General features: G+C 47.2%; 1 protein-coding gene, 1 long non-coding RNA gene and 1 pseudogene across 14 annotated transcripts in view; all 3 read left to right on the forward strand.

The window, feature by feature from the left end:
- The window catches only part of LOC144132266 (glutaminyl-peptide cyclotransferase-like), a 237,140-nt gene that overhangs the window by 132,073 nt on the left and 87,538 nt on the right, over positions 1 to 17,529 (forward strand). The gene's annotated exons all lie outside the window — the stretch shown is intronic.
- Positions 5,912 to 9,161, forward strand: LOC144132270 (uncharacterized). The gene is made up of 2 exons (XR_013314741.1): positions 5,912 to 6,122; positions 6,396 to 9,161. It is a non-coding gene; the product is annotated as an uncharacterized LOC144132270 (long non-coding RNA).
- LOC144132265 (uncharacterized) lies at positions 14,246 to 16,560 on the forward strand (annotated as a pseudogene).

A 17,529-nucleotide genomic window follows, 5' to 3' on the forward strand; every position in this document is an offset into this window, starting at 1 on the left:
GTTCTGTTGGCAGTCGACTCATCCTTTGCCAGGACCTTCGGATGTTTCCAGCTGTGCCCCAGGCCGCCAGGCCAACGCTACCCTTGGGGCTTGCAACCCATTTGCAACACCAGTTATATAGAAGATGTCATCGACCCCCTGACCAAGCTCCTTTCGAGCCACGACCTTTTGGCCTGGTTGCCAGCCTGTGATGAAGCGTTTATGACACTCCGTCGCCTCCTGACCACTCCATCAATTTTGCGTCACTTCGACCCTCGTTCTCCAACGGAACTCCACAGCAATGCCAGCGGCGTCGGCCTCGGTGCAGTACTCGCTCAGTTAAAGCAAGGCTTTGATGAATACGTTGTCGCACAAAAGCTGGAGCTAGCTATTCTGTCACCGAGAAGGAATGTTTAGCCATCCTTTGGGCGATCGTCAAATTTCTCCCCTACCAGTACGGGCGCTCTTTTGACGGTGTCAACGATCACCACGCCCTCTGCTGGTTGTCCTCTTTGAAAGATCCCTCTGGTCGACTGGCGCGCTGGGCTCTGCAACTCCAAGAGTACGGCATTCGCGCTATCTATCGTTCTGGCCGCAAACATGCCGATGCTGATGCCCTCTCACATTCCCCTGTGCCATCTGAGGCAGTGCCTTGTATATCCGCCCTTCCTTCTTTGACGTTTGAGTCCGCTGATATGGCTTCCGAGCAAAGCAAAGACCCATGGATCAGTTGCCTCTTAGATCTCTTATCTGGCCAATCATCTCGACCTCCTTCCCGTGCTCTCCGTCGTCAGTCCCACCATTTCGGTATCCGAGACGAGCTTCTTTACCGCCGCAACTACCGCCCGGATGGTCGCAAGTGGCTTCTCGTCATTCCGACACTCTGCGCTCCTTCATTTGCTCTTCCTACCACGATGATCCCCAGTGTGCCCATGCCGGATTCTTGAAGACCTTCACCCGTCTACGACAGCGGTACTACTAGCGTGGGATGGCCCGTTATGTCCACCAGTTCGTTCAGTCCTGCACTGCATGCCAGCGGCGAAAACATCCACCTCGCCAACCTGCCGCTCCTATGCAGCCGCTGCCTTGCCCAGTGCAGCCCTTCGAGCGTGTTGGCATTGACCTCTACGGCCCTCTTACGCCACCTTACACGCTACGCTGAAACGTCGCCTTTACCATCTGCTACAGCCTATGACATTGCATCCTTCATTCTCCATCGCATCATTCTTCGCCATGGTGCGCCCAAAGAGCTGCTCAGTGATAGAGGTCCAGCCTTCCTCTCCAAAGTTGTAGAAGCACTCCTTCAGGAATGCAACATCGTTCACCGCACCAGCTCCGCCTACCATCTCCAGGCAAATGGCATGGTTGAGCGTTTTAACCACACCCTCGACGACATGCTGGCCATATATGTTGCTTCCGACCATTGTAACTGGGGCCGCGTTCTCTCTTTTGTCACATAGTACGCTTATAACTTCACTGCTCAAGCCACCACCGGATTCTCTCCGTACTTTCTCCTGTACAGCTGTGAGCCTTCTTGCACAATGGACGCCATCCTACCTTTACCGCCCTGATGCTTCCGAATTTACAACTATTTCTCAAGCTGCAACTTATACCGAAGAATGCCGACAGCTTGCCCGGTCCTTCACTTCTCACGCCCAGCAGCAGCAGAAAAGCACCCGTGATCCCCCTGCACTTCCTCCCGCTTACCTTCTTCACTCTTTGGTCTGGCTCCGGGTGCCCTCCACAGGTACCGGCCTTTCCTCCAAATTTGTTAGCAAGTACCAGGGACCCTACCGTATTCTTCAGCAGACATCCCCCGTCAATTACCTCATCGAACCCCTTACACCATCCCCTGATCATCGTCGCCGAGACCGCGCCATTGTCCACACGACCCGCCTCAAACCATACTATTACCCCGTCGTCGTTACATCGCCCTAGGCCGCCAGGATGGCGCCCTTTCGCCCGGGGGGAATTGTAAGACTGGCTTTCGGCTTTGGAATCTTCAGAGGCAGGCGCTCAACGAAGAAGACAATGAGAAGCGCCGAACACTCCGAAGCTCGAGCGCCGAACGCTCCGTCCCTCGTGCGTGCTTGAGACTGACCGCTGCCTCTTGTCTGTGCCTGGACTGTACCGCTGGTTGTTCGCTACGCTGTGCTTTGCAAGACGTTTCTTATTGCAGGGGCATGACTATTAATCTCGGAAAAGGTGTCCATGTATGTTTGACTAAAGAAAGGTAACCTATAATTTTCTTTGCAGCATAAACTCTGTGAATTTGTTGTGTGTCACTAAATATATATATCTTGGTGTGTATTTAACTAGTGAACTGTGTTGACATAGGTACATCAATTACATAACTGCAAAAGCAGGTCAAGTTTGGAGTTTCTTATGCAGGAATGCCAAGTGTTTTCACTTTCAAACTAAAGGATCGCTATACACAAAGTAAGGCGTATACAAGAGTATACGTGTACAATGTGGGACCCTAAAACTAAAAATGTTATTGATAAGTTAGAAAAGGTCTAAAACCTAGCTGTCCGTTTTGTTTTAAATACTTACAGCAGAAATTTCAGTGTGTCAGCAACCCAGAAGTCGTTATGATGGGTTTCACTGCAGAAACGCAGTGAAACCCATGGCTGTAATTTTTCTGTACCATTCTCAAACAGATATTGCCCATGGCTACTTTTTATTTCCATCAGACTATATATCTGCAACAAGGGGCCACACTTTCAATGTAAAGGAAATAAATGGAGAACTGATTCTTGGGGGAAAGCTATCCCCGAGCACTTGCTGAGGAAGGTGACGAGAGCGCACGTTTACTGCGTTCACTTCATTGCCTGGAACCAGAAGTCCAGTGGCAAGGCACGACGGATCTCCATGCGCCTGCCGTGGAAGGTGACGCGAGCGTGCGGCTGCAACTGCTTGCGACACTGGCCGGATCCCGAAGAGACTCCCACCGGCTCCGCAGAGTTCACCGTAACCTTCAAGGTGGCTCTCCCGTCGCTGCTTCCGCTTCCCCCATGAGGGAGACTTCCCTCCTCACCCAGCCGGTGCTGTCCTGATGCACGATGGTGGAGATGGTCGGCCACGTCGAAACGGAGAGGGGAACAGGTTTTCCAGAACCAAATAGCCCAAACGTCCACTCTGCTGAGCTACGGCGACAGCTGTCCAATCTTCTGCTGTTGCCTTTTGTCATGTGTGTCATAACAAGCACATCTTTTTCCTTCATTTGTATGCTTAGCACCGTAGTTTAACGAGGGCCGCGCGTCTGGCAGTATTGGTGCCGTGGGTAGCATAAGAGGGTTCTTGCACAGCTTCCTCTCTCACCGTGCAATCACGTTCTTATGTGGCACTGTCGGTAATACAGAACATAATATGTCCGCCGCTATGGACGAGAGTGGCATTGGTGAACACTGTCAAGGTACGAAACAAGCACCTGTATCGTGCAGAACATGTAAAAATGACCGCACGCACTTCCTGCTACCATACCACCTCTGCTAGTCATTATCATGCCACGTCTGCTAATCGCCCGACCACTGCCAGCACAAAATCGTCCTGGCGAGTCTGGCTGCCCGCTGGCAGCCCGAAACCGCCCAACCAGAGAAAAACGAACATGCTCTGTGCAACCTCCGGAAGTGCGCGGAGCGCAGCCCGAGAAAATCGAGTGCCTGCATTCGTGCTGTGGCAGCCCGCAGGCAGCTAGAGGCAGATAATTGTAGAGGCCCATTGTTGACAACGGTTCTTCTGCCGACGTGTTTGACATGGGGCCAGTTAGCACCGTAGTGCCTTCGCCACCTTTCACCGTGATCGTCAGCGCTTGTGGTAAGCCACCCCATATAGAGCTGGACACCGTTGCGAGTGTTTCTTTCATAGAAAAAAAAAAAAAACGTCTTCAGGAGGTGCTACTGTCAGTACTTGTCACGCTGTCTGACGTGCTCCTGCGAAGCTACTTTGCCAAGCTCACACCAGTCCAGTGTAAAGCGGATGTCACAGTGCAGTTCCACGACAGAAGAGCAGTGCTACCTTTGTTCCTGACAGGGTAACGTTCACGTACACGTGTAAACTGGGCCCGAATTACGGAACTCGCTCTAAAGTTGTAGAGCATTACGTCAAAATGATCACAGCATGACGACAAGGCGTGACGTCAACGCGTGACGGAACGCGGAATCAACCAATGGCTAGTAGGGTGCCGCCCCGGAAGCGTTTATTTGCACGACAAGAACCCTATTTGCAGAGCAAGGGGCCGTATGCTAACTTTTATAAGAACATGCAGTGAATAAAATAAACATTGCTTTATTCTTTCAAAAAAGTGTATTTCACTCTCACTGCCATGAAGCAAAACAAGGATGACATTTACTTTTGCAAATAACTGCTTTCGTGGGTAACTTTTGTTGCCATGAGGGCGCGCTGGCTGAAGTAACCAAGCGAAGGTTATCTGATTGGTGGCTAAAAGCAAGACAGGAGTAAAATTTCACAAGACATGGCTAGGTGGCTCGAGCCACCGCCCGATGTAAAGGGTTCAGCCGTATCCATCCATCCATCCATCCAATGGCGGCCTTCAAGAAAACAGCTGATCCCATGGCTAGTTCCTGCTTTTTTACGCGTCGTCTGAAATCAGGGTTCTATTTGGTTGTCCAAAGTGCGCGGATAACAATTATTGAAGCCAGTGAAGGCCACGGGCCTCCAGAAAGGAACCTGCACGAAATTTCGGGCCCGAAAATCGACGAAGGCAACTTGAGGTAAGCCTGTGTTATTGGTTTAAAGATGCCACATGCCAAGCATATGATTTTGGTTCGGTTTCTTTTGCTTTAGCAAATACAAGACGTCCACGAAGCACGGCTTGTTGGATAAAATCAACTTTTTTGGCCACATAAACGTCTGGCACAAATGATTCAGTTGGGAAGGAGCAAGAACCAAGCAAAACGGTTGGGCGCACTCTAACAACCTTGCTTGTTTTCGTTCGTTCTTGGCAGTGCTATAAGTTGCTGCAGCGCAGCACACGCATATGTTCCTGTAAAAACATATTAGCCTGAACTCAGAGCAAAGGTTTTTCCCTGTTATTCCCTGCTTTTGAAAAGCGGAACAGAAACTATTGCCTGTTTGTTTTCCCCGCTGTGTTCGCTGCTGCAATTCTCTAAGCGGGAATTATAGTCTCGAAATGGTGCCAACACGAAGAATGCCAAGCAAGCAAGAGCTAATCATAACAGAGTTTATGGAGAGCCATCCGCTCTTGGCTCGGGCTTCTGCCGACCTAACAAACTCATACACGGCTGTTGAAAAGCGCGTGCTGTGGAACCAGCTTGCGTCGATTATCAACAACAAGGGGTCGGCCATTTAAAAACATGATGTCTGTGCCTTGCACTTTGCTAGCACTGTTTATTCCATCTGTGGTGTATTTTAGTCTCGGCGGAGGTGTAGGAATGCATAGACAAGTGGTTGAGCATTATTGATTGCTTCTCTTTTGCTAATGCTCTTTTAGTTTCATGGTTTGCCAGTACCAATCAGCCGCACCTTTTACCCTGTTACAGCAGAGGAGATGAACGGGGAGCCTCAGCAAGTTGTCGACAAGACACACTGAGCCCAACAGACCGTGAGTTGGCTTGCCATTATTCAAGCTCCATACTACCCTTTCTGGCAGCTGCTTGAAAGTAATAGCACTATACTCTCTGGCAGCATTTGCAGCAGTAGCCAAAATACTGCAGTGATTCTACAGTATACACAAAACTATCTCTCTCTTGCTTTGCTGCGCAGTGCAGAATGTTTATTTCTCTTGCAGTGAGGCTGTGATATCTCCTAGCATTCTAGCAAATGTGCACATGAAATATGCTGCCCAATATTTCTGCCCTGTGTATTTATGTCAAGTCCTCTAACACATTGTACCAAATGTTTTGCTTATTCCACCACTTGATGAGCACATTTTCTTTCCCGACAGCTACACCGGTGCCCTCGTCGCAGCCCTCACAGCAGCACACACTAGAGCCCCCACTGCAGCCCTGACCGCGCGCCACGCCTAGCCTTCTTGGGAAGCGACGCGAAACGATGGGGCTAATGAGGTGCTGTGCCAGATGCTGTATGAATTGCATCGTTTGGATTCTCTTACTGAGGCCCGGAACCGCCAGGACGCTGCTTTTCAGCAGAGCATGCTGGAGGTGTGTACTCGCTGCGCACACTGCACTTTGCAGAGTCGAAGCCGTCACCTGAAGCAAAGATATCAGTGCTCTCTTTTGAGCACCTCTACTTCTGTTTTGACGCCTCTTGTGGGAGGTGGTTGGGACAGCTGAGTTTATGAAACTGACACGAGTCTTCTACAACCATACTTTGTCCAAAATATCTCAGCACCTGACATTTTACATAAAACTTAAGCGAGATCTCAATATTGGTTGTCAGTAATAATTTGTAATTGGAAGTATTTTTACATGCAGGCCATACAGCAGGTGACAGATGCTGTGCAGGCGTCAAATGGGCAGCAAGAGCTGCTCATCCGGAACGTGAACCTACTGACGCTAATCTTACAAAAGCAGCTTGAGCCACCTGCACCACATTGAATTGTTCATTTTTATTTGCATTATTTGCGTGTTTTTATATTTATGAAAGAACAGCTTCATATGTTTATATTTATTCAAGAACATTATTTACTTCTCTGCCAGGTGCAGACTCATTGAACTACTTTTAGTTTGCTTGTTAAAATTTCCGTTCTGTGTGTTTATTTTTATTTACATGGTTTGCTTCTGTGTCAGGTTTCTGTTTTTGTATTTATTCAAGATCATCGCTGCCATGTGCCATAGCATCATTTTTTATTTCTTGTAAGCTCTACAGGCCCGGATGCTTCACACTGTTTATTTTCTTCCAGTTATGTAATTTAAGATCTGCCAGGTGTGGAAGCCTCCTATACTCTTTTGTTTTCCATTCCTTTCAAATGTTTACCTGCAGCTGTGGCAGGTGCACAAGGTGCAATTCCTAGTGCTTGTTTTCTTTCATTCCAATATGTGGGCAAGTGCAATATGGGGGGCAAAGTTGTTCTGAAGGGACTATAGTTATGAAGGGCATCATAATATGGGGATTCTGGATAAATTTTGAACATTTCGATTTTGTGCCTGTTAAATTAGTTCGCATGTTCCTGAGTCGTTTCTTTTTTTTTCGCATTACTTTTCCTGCTTTTCCGTACAGTGTCCATTGTGTACATTGTAACATGTTCTACCCTCAATAGACCCGAGGAAAAATGATGCTTGCCAGCATTCGTCCAAAATCACTTCTGAACTAGTGTTGAATGCAGGCAAAAAAAATTTGGGGGACGCTTGAGCTCCGCCTTTAAAGGTATGATGCAACAATGTTAATGGCTGTCGTTTGTGGGTCCCTTTACAACTTCAAACGCAGCCATGTTGGCATCATCGTCTGTGATACTCATGTGTCTTGTGCACGTAACATGGTTTTCTAGTCCAGTAAAATCTACGAAGAGCAATGTCTTGTGTAGCACTTGCTGTGCATTCCACCAGTTATGTAATGTGTTTCAGCAAAGTGCAAACCAGGGCTGCATCGGGCCTACAAGTATGCACAACATGCCAGACCTGTATTAGCACTCAAGCTGGCAGTCAAGATGAAGCTTTTTTCTTTAAGGGCAAACAGCGCGCAAGTCTTAGACGGAAAGCAAAGGAAACATAGGACGAGCACTCATCCTGTGTTTCCTCTGCTTTCCGGCTATGTCTTTCGCACTGTTCGCCTTAAAAATGTACAGCCAACTCGCCTGTTTGGCCACAGTGTAAGATACAACTGTTCTTGTGCAATCTCTGCGCAGCACTCGACAAGGCATATGCAAATCAATCAATCAATCAATCAATCAATCAATAATTTTATTTCTTCCTCACAAAAAGATTAGCGGAGGACGAGGAGGGCTCGAAGAAAAAGTGGAAGTTTCCACTTGACGAGCTTCGAGCCCCCTATTTACAAGGCATATACAGTGAAAGATTAAGAAACATACATCTTTATACATTAGAAAGTTTAAAAGTCAGTACGTATAATATGCAATACAAAAATAATATACTCATTTTTGAGCCACAAATAAAGGTCAGTATGTACAAGGAAGGCAGCCACGGTAGCACACCAATTCTACAAGAGAATTTCTAAAATACATAAAACAATTTCATACACGCTCACTGTCGCGTTACAAAGGACTTAAGCATATTGTTGGTAATGGTGCTTATGTTAATTCCTTGACAATGAAGGTGGTTTAGTAGGGTCGGTAGGGCATGACGGAGCATTTGTTCAGATAGTCTTAAGCGTGAGTAAGAAATTTTCCAAATTAGATTAGTGCGTGTATTGTAGTGTCGTGTTTGAGGGGTCAAGTTAGCAAGTGTACGGAGAATTTCAAGCGAGTCATGCTTATATCGCTTTGCAAGGTAGGATGAGTACATATAATGGATGGAAAGAATGTCAAATTTAGTGAATGTCAAATCACTGTTGATGCTGCATGCTTTTGTTTCCCTGCTGTGTGTTACAGTTGGGAAACTAGTATGAACAGCTGTGGCAAAAAAATTTATTGTGACCAATGAATAAACGTGGTGCAAAAACAAACGCTTTACTGGTGCCTAGCAGTCTCCACACCACACTTTTTCCTCGTGCCCATTCATCAAACACATAGTGACCGCAAGCAACTGTTTGCCTAAATGGGCAGGTCGACGTAAGCAACGGCGAAAGACAGTGTACAAGGATGCATTTCACTTGTTGGACGAGCTGTTTGGGTGTGTATTTCGACTTGAGAAGGAGATCCTGTCCCCGCCAAATACCCGGAAAGCAGAGGTGGCCCTTTGTTGTCAGGGTCATCAGTAGTGTCGTCTTCGTCTGCTGCCAGGGCTTCTTTAAGACAGATGTTGTGCAACGCAGCACATGCTGCAATGATGACCACCGCCCGCTCCGGCTCGTAGTGGAGTGTCCGGTACCTTTGAAGGCAGCGGAAGCGGCTTTTCAAAACACCAATGCAGCGTTCCACAACACATCGCATTGAGGCATGTGCTGCATTGTACTGCCCTTCTGCAGTGTTTGCACCAGGATGCCCTGACACTGGTGTGAGCAGCCACGGCTCCAGTGGATATCCACTGTCTCCTGCACGACCATAATTTGCAGTGAAGTGTGTTGTTGCCTATGTAATAAATGATTCATACCAAGCAGCTCAAAACCAGTATGCTGAACCAGAATTCATAGGCATGCAGAAGATCCATGACTAAGGGTACCTCTGTAAGCACAGCCTTCTAGGTTAATGAAGTACTGTGATATCCTACACAACAATAGCGATGTGCACACCTCTTTTGCCTTGGTGTTTTACGCTTGAAATACGATTCACTTTATAACAATGTTTCTTGTGCCTCTGCACCAGCAGTAACAAACAATAAATACACAAAAATAAATACGATACATCATACTATTGCATGTCATTCATGTTATAACCCGCCTCATTTAGGTATGAGCCACTGCTGTAGCTTAATACGTGCTGTCGAAGTGGCCCGATGATCAATAGGCTGCTTACCCAGAAGAAACTCTCCATCCTCCAGCAGCCCGTGCTCCACCTTCCGACGCAGCCGTGAGTAGTGCCAAGAAAAGGCATCGTGACAAGACCCCGGGCAGCGAGGGTCAACCGCAAGGATCTTCATGTTTGCGTCGCAGATCTGCGAGAAACACAGGCAGACAATCTTGGACGTGAACTTCCATTGTCGAGGTTGCGGCTTTCGAACACTTGCGGTCAGAAAACCAGTCTACTCACGATCATGGTGTTCATCGCGTAGTATCCTTTGCGGCTCCAGAATGCTGCCCGGTTTGCTGGGTCTCCCCGCGGCGCTTTTATGGCAATCAGCGTGCCGTCAACGCAGCCGACGCCGCCGGGGATGATGCCGTGGGGAAGGAAGGTCGCCTTTGCTGCCGCCTTTTCATCGGGGTGCGCCGGGAAACGCACCCATCCCTTCTGTGCACCGACTTTGCAGATGGCCTCAGCCGCGCGCCGCACGCACTTGCTCACCGTCGGTTGTGCGAGGTTGACGGCCTGCTCGTTGCCGACACACACTTGAAAGCCACCGGAGGAAAAAAAATGGAGAGCGCACAGCACCTGGCGCCGCACCGACAAAACGCTCGTCCGTACGCCTCGCAGTTCGTCGGCAAGTTCGCCGCACAACCACTCCACTTTCTCCTTATCGAGTCGAAATAACCGACGGGACAGCTCGTCCGGCAAATCAGGCGCGTCCTCATACACCGTCCTTCGTCGTTGCTGGCGCCGACGTTGCTGCCTCCACCACCAATAAATAGCAGACGCCGCCGCCGCCCGCCATTTTTCCTCTAAAACTCTTTAGACCGACTCTTCGCGCTCGCAAGAAACAGTCTAAAACCGTGGGCATAATTAGGTGTGCTACATCATGCGTTTTTTCTTGTCCGTGACGCCATTGCAGCTTCCCATGACGCAACTTTTCAAAATGGCGCCGGTGACCAATAGGAGCGGGCATTTAGAGTGCTCTCAATTGTAGAGCGGTCAGAGTGAGTTCGGTAATCCGGGCCCTGGATTCAAGAACTGGGCATTGACGTTGCTCTCGTCCAAGCTAACGTTCAAGCTGTTTCTGATGTTCAGGGCCTTGTTCAAGCATTTCCTGAGGTGTTTGAACAGAGCCTTGAAACTTTCAAGGGTCCAAAGGTCAAAATGCACATCCTGCAAGACGCTGTACTCAGGTGTTTCAAGCCATGCCCACTGCCCTTTGCTCTCAAGGATTTGGTGTCACAAGAGCTTCAGCGCCTGCAGAGGGAAGGCATCCTTGAGCCAGTTGCTTCTTCGGCATGGAGTTCAATTTTTCCAGTGGCTAAGAAGGATTTGTGGAGATTCCAAGGTTACCATCAATCCAGTCGCTGTGATGGAAAAGTACCCGATTCCAAGAATTGAGGACTCGTGGGCCATGCTGTCAGGAGGTGAAGAGTTACCAAGCTGGATTTGAGGGACGCCTACCAGCAAATGGTACAGACTGACAAAGCGCAACGGAACTAGGACGAGTAGAAGAAACACGAAACACAGGACAGGCGCTTGTCCTGTGTTTTGTATTTCTTCTACTCGTCCTAGTTCCGTTGCGCTTTGTCAGTCTGTGTCGTTGCAGTATGAACCAACTGGCCCACACCACGGTCCTCTTAGCAAATGGTTGTTGATGAAGACTCCAGAAAGTATGTTACAATTTCGACACACATGGGGTTATTCCTGTACACACATTTTCCTTTTGGTGTTTCATCGGTGGCAGCCTTATTCCAAAGGGAAATGGAGAACCCTTTTAGAGGGCTGCCACATTGCAGTATATTTTGATGACATCCTTGTCACTGGTTTGAATGAGGCAGAGCACCTTCAGAACCTTAGTGTTGTTCTGTCTCGACTCCGTGATGTTGGGCTTAGGTTGAAGTTCGACAAGTGCCATATTTTTATCAAACAAGTTTAATACCCCTGTCACATAATAGGCACACAAGGGCTGTCTCTGAGTTAGACCAAGGTGTCTGCCATCCTTAATGCACCTGCGCCCCATGACATCAAGGAAATCCAGTGTTTTTAGACGTGCACTTCTACAGGCGTTTTCTACCAAACTTGCATAATGATCAACCAACTGGCCTCGGTATTAGCTTTGCTGGCTTTCTACCAAACCTTTCTGGATGCCTCCGTCCTCTGCATTCGCTTCTCACTCATGAACGAGAAGTAATGGGTGTGGGAAAAGTGCCAAAAAACATGTTCAGTGCAGTGAAGCAGTTAATGGGGTCCACCCCAGTCCTGTGCATTTCGACTCACAGAAGCCACTGTGTCTGAGGTCTGATGCTTCTCTCTATGGGATTGGTGCAGTTTTGGCACATCTGACGGTCAAGAACTTTTGTTTCCAGAGATTAGCCTTCGTATTTGGTGTTGAAAAATTTCTTCAGTGCTTATGGGGCTTTCCTTTTATTGCTCATATGGCTCATTTTTTTTTTAAATATATTTATATAGGATATGAAACACAAAACAACTTTTTGACCCATAGCCAAAGTCTAGTAGGTTCAATATGCGGCTTACACAGCTGAATTACCCAACACAATATTTGACGAAATACTCAACAAAGTAAACACTTTAACAGTACATTACAGAACTAAAGTTAGGGATATCACTTCAAGGAAAAAAAGAAAATAAGAACACATATCAATGCACAGAAAAGTATATGCATGGCAGTACATGTAAGAGCACCAGAAAAGTAACCAACCGGACCTCAGCAAAGACCTTCATTAGTTATTGTGCATAAACCTCTAGATCAACAGCGAATTTGGTAGATTGCTTGACATCTGTAGGCAATTCGTTCCATATGAGAGCGCCGCTGAACTGCATGGAATGGAATGGAAAAACTTTATTGATTGCTCTCTATCTACGGAGTTAATCAGCGGCTAACAGAGACCTTCCATTTTAAGGAAGGATCTTCCATTCTATGTGGTCGGCGCCCCTATTCCAAGGCACCGCTGAGCTTGGCTACTGTTTGGGCGTGTTGCACCAGTCTTCTCTAGTAGCCTTTTCCCGTATAAATAGTTGCATGCAGGTTAGTTAAAGCTGTGGCTTGTTGCTTGTAAACCAGCGCAACGGCTGGAAGCCAAACAGGGAAGGGACAAAACACAGTGCTGTGTTTTGTACTTCCCTGTTTGGCTTCGAGCCGTTGCGCTGGTTTACAAGAACCATGTCTGACCAACTCGCCCACCAGTTCATGTTATACGGCTTGTTGCTACCTTAGTATTTCTTTGTAGCAATGCAGACGTATTCTGTGAGAATGGTTCATTTGTTTGTATAATGGTATGAACTATTTTAGAAATATCGGAACATTTATAAGTATTCGATTGGTAGAACATGAACTAGTGTGAATAAGAGAGCAGTATGCTGTGAGCGAGTTGAGTATGTCAGAGTCCGTAATGCATGCTTCTATAGACGCACAAGGGTGCAAGGTATGTAGGATATGTACCACCCCATGCCTCTAGGCAGTCGTTTAGATGGCTGTGTACTAATGAAAAATAAAGCATGTGTAAAATCTGAAAGTGAAAAAAATTGTCACTCTAAACAACAAATAACAACCTCATACCAATTTTGAGCACATTTGCATTATTTGTGTTTTCCATTGCACATCTGAATCAAAATAAACACCCAGATATTCATAGCAGTGAACATGTTCTAGTCTTGTACCACTTAAGAAAATATCCAATTCATCAAGATTTATTACCTTGTTTCTCGAGCGAAAGACGGTAAATTCCTTTTTTAAGGTTCAAAGTTTGTTGATTAGCAATGAACCATGTAGTAACACTCATCAGTTCTTCATTAATGCTAGCTGTTATTTCTCTTATTGAGCATCTGACAAAGACTAGGACTGTGTCATTGGCATACATGAAAGCTTTCAAGTGCTTTAACACAGACGGAAAATCATTTATGTGAAGGGCGAATAAGATTAGCCCAAGGACTGAGCCATGCGGTGCACCAGTTAAGACTATTTGTGCACTAGATAGGAAGTCATTTAGCGTTGTCAGTCGCTTGTGGTCCGATACCTTTTGAGCAGCTTATATATTTCACCTCTGAAGCTATATCTGTACAGCTTATCAAGTAGCAATGCATGGTTGACAGTATCAAAGGCTTTTTTGTTATCTAAGTAAAGCACTATGCTAATATTATTTTCATGAAAAGCTGCATTGAGGACTTGTGCTTGGCTAAGAACTGCAGAAGATGTTGATCTGTTATTTCTTAAACCATGCTGGTTAGGGTACAGAATATTGTGCCTGGTCATAAATTTATTAATATGCGAATAGAGGAATTTTTTCAAAGATCGTGTCAAGTGCTCTTAAAATAGGTATATGCCTTTAACTATTCGGACTGCAACGGTCACCTTCCTTGTATGTAAGTCTGCTTTAGCTTTTTCAGTTTGTCAGGATAAGTTGCACATATAATGAATGATTGAAAAGATGCAAAAGATGAACGCCTAATATATCAGTGTCATCTTTAAATAATCTGGCAGGTAATTTGTCAAGCCCAGCTGCTGTGTTTTTCAGTGCATTTTACTGCTACAATAACTTCATCCAATTGAATGCCATCCACCACAAAACTATTCTCAGTAGAATTTACGAACTGCAAAGAGCTTTTGCATCAGTGCAGCAGTGCAAATAAACAGTTCGAACCTGAATGCTGTCGGAGCTGGTTCTTCCTCGCCTTAGCTCCGACAGATTTGGTGACCTGGTTTCAAACACGCAACCACATTCTCCTCCATAGATTCCGCTGGCTCTTCCCCCCTTCCTACCACGGCGACATGCCCCCGAACACTCAGCCTATTGGTGCTTCGGTGGCCGCATTCAAGCCAGTATGCCTGCCACCATTTTGGCCCAATAGCCCCCGCGCCTGGCTCCTGCAGGTTGAGGCGGATTTCCAGCTGCGACGTATCACCAGCCAGGAGACCAAGTTCCTCCACCTCGTGTCCACCCTGCCTCCCGACATCGCTGAGGAGTTAGTGGACATCATCAGCTTGCCAGACACGGCTTGACCCTTCGACATGTTGAAGGCGGCTCTCATTGACCGCAAGTCTGCATCTGAGTGTACCAAACTCCAGCAGCTCCTCAGCGCTACAGAGCTTAGTGACAGCCGCCCTTTGTAGCTCCTCCGTCACATGCGCCAGCTCCTCGGAGACTCCACTGCTCAGCCTGACTCTCTTCTGCGTTAGCTGTTTCTCCAGCGTCTTCCCAAGAGCATGGTCTTCGTCCTCGCAGCTGCGGGTGATATCTCATTGGACAAGCTCGCTGAATTTGCTGACCATGTTGCGGACTACTCACGGCACCCCAACATCAGCTCTGGACCACTCCACCTCGAAATACTACCGCCGACTCCCAGCTTTCGAGCATAGAAAGCCGACTGGATGCTCTTGCTAGGTGGCTTGATGTCCTCGCGCCTTTGCCGCGCCGTTCTCCGCTGAGGTTCAGGCCACGCCACCGCTCCCCGGCACCTTCGTGCTCCCCGGACTCCCAAGCACCCGACGCGCGGCCAGCCGCCTTGCCCTCGGCTGTCTGCTGGTACCACCGTACTTTCGGCAGCTGTGCCCGCAAGTGCACTCACTCGTGCTCCTGGTCGGGAAACGCTCGAACCGGCCACTGACGCCGACAAGTGGTGCTGGTGGACGGACATGGCGCCTCTTTTATATCTCGGACAAGATCACTGGCACTTGTTTCCTGGTCGACGCGGGAGCACAAGTCAGCGTCATAGCGGCCTCTTGGGCAGATCGCCGTTGCAACGAACAGACATCCCCGCTCCAAGTAATCAACAACTCCCCCATTCGCACATACTGCCAACGGTGATGCTTAACCTCTGATTGCGCCGCACGTTTCACTGGATCTTCATTATCACTGATGTCTCGCAAGCTGTTCTCGGTGCGGATTTCCTCAGTTTCTTCAACCTAGCAGTCGACATGCAAGCTCATCGCCTCATAGATCTCGGCACGCACCTACCTCTTCATCAACAGCGTACTCTCCACCACTGCGGCAACGGTGCTTCGCGCTCTCGTCTCTGTTTTGCCATATGCGAAAGTTCTGGCTGATTTTCCCAACCTCACAAAACCGGACACCAGAGAGTCACTGGTGAAGCACTCATTCACGCACCACATCATGACTTCGGGACCTTTGGTGCTTGCTCGTCCTCGCCGCTTGTCGGGAGAACACCTCGCTACCGCTCGCTGTTAGTTCCAACACATGTTGGAACTCTGCATAGTATGCCCTTACTCCAGCAACTGGGCATCGCCACTTCACATGGTGCCAAAGAAAGATCCGGGTGACTGGAGACCATGTGGAGATTACCGCGCCCTCAATGCTCACACTTTACCAGACCGCTATCCACTCGTGAGGAGCCAAGCCGCAAAACAGGACGGGACTGAGGCAGGCGACAACACAGGGCGGTACTTCAACCAAATGATTAGATCTGTCAATTTTGAAAGGGTCTTCTGGCTTTAGATTTTTCAGATGGGTTAGCAGAAACCTGCTGACTTCGCCCTGCCAACGTCCTCTCTCTGTTACAATCGCCCTGAACGGAAAGCATTCTTATGGGTCTCTTCCGTAAAAGAGATGTTCAGGACATCAGACTTGCTTACCATAAGAAGCTTTCCTTCACAAAAATTGCAACTCCACCGCCTCAGTTACACGTGGCAGGGAGTGTAGTTTGTATCTAGGAACGGATGGCATTTCACCATCTTAAAGCCATGTTTCACTCTGAGCAGTTAAATCAAATTCGAATTTCTGGTAAGATATATGTGCTACTAACTGATTTATGTTCTTTCCAAGACTTCGGATGTTTATTTATTTATTTCAGTTACCCTCTCTGCCCAGAGGGCATTATAGAAGGGAGTGATACAGTACAAAACAACAAAAAAAGAATAATGGAAGAGACAAATTGGAATACAGGAGTGAACTGGGGGTTAATCAAGTCTGAAAACCACATGGTAACGCGGGGTAACAAAAAGTACTAACATCGCAGGTGAACATAGCTAATAATTGGCAACGCTCGTCAATGTTTGTCGTTAAAAACGAAGAGAGTAGAACACAACATGAAACCACATAAAACACAACAATATAACTAAAAACTGTGAAACTAAAGGAGTTAGAATAAAGAAACTTTTATGCGGTATAATGCAAGCATAGGTTTTTTCTGAACACTTCAATATTGTTATTAAGCACCAGCGCGGCAGGCAGACAATTTCACTCTGTTGCTGTTTTAGGAATGAATCAATATTGATAGCATGTAGTGCGAAAGTGGGAGATGCCTACTTTGCACGGATTATCGACGTGCGACGATACATATGTGGGTGACGTGATCGGTTCCTTATTTAGAATTGGATTGGTGTGGTAAATTTTAAAGAAAAGGCACAAACGAGAAATTTTTCTGCGCATCGACAAGGGTGCTATTGATAAAGTTTCTTTCATGAGTGTGACGCTTGACAGATGACCGTAGTCACCAAGAATAAAACGTGCGGAGCGATTTTGGACTGCTTCAAGGGCACTGGTTAATTTGTCGGTATGTGGGTCCCATGCTGATGAGGCGGATTCGAGTTTAGTGCGAACAAGTGTTTTATAAAGAATTAGTTTCACAGATGACGGTGCAATAGAAAAGTTGCGTTTAATGTAGCCTAGGATGCGGTTAGCGTTTATGATAATAGAAATAATGTGTTCATTCCAGGTCAGGTTCAATGTTAGAATAACGCCGAGGTACTTATAAGATGCTACTGATGTTAGTGGACCGTGATTAAGGCAGTAACAGGGAGGGCATGTAATTCTGCGGCATGAAAAACGCATTAGTTTACATTTTGTCATGTTAAGTGTCATATTCCATGTCGAGCACCAATCGGAAATAACATTAAGATCACCTTGAAGTACACCTATATCGTTAGTAGTCCTTATTGCCCAGTAGACAACACAATCAACAGCAAAAAGTCTGACTGAAGATTTAAGGTTGTTTGGTAGATCGTTAATGTAGATTAGAAATAAAAGAGGGCCGAGCACGGACCCCTGTGGGACACCTGATGATACAGGTAG

This window comes from Amblyomma americanum, chromosome 5, assembly GCF_052857255.1.
Source record: "Amblyomma americanum isolate KBUSLIRL-KWMA chromosome 5, ASM5285725v1, whole genome shotgun sequence".
Classification (NCBI taxonomy): domain Eukaryota; kingdom Metazoa; phylum Arthropoda; class Arachnida; order Ixodida; family Ixodidae; genus Amblyomma; species Amblyomma americanum.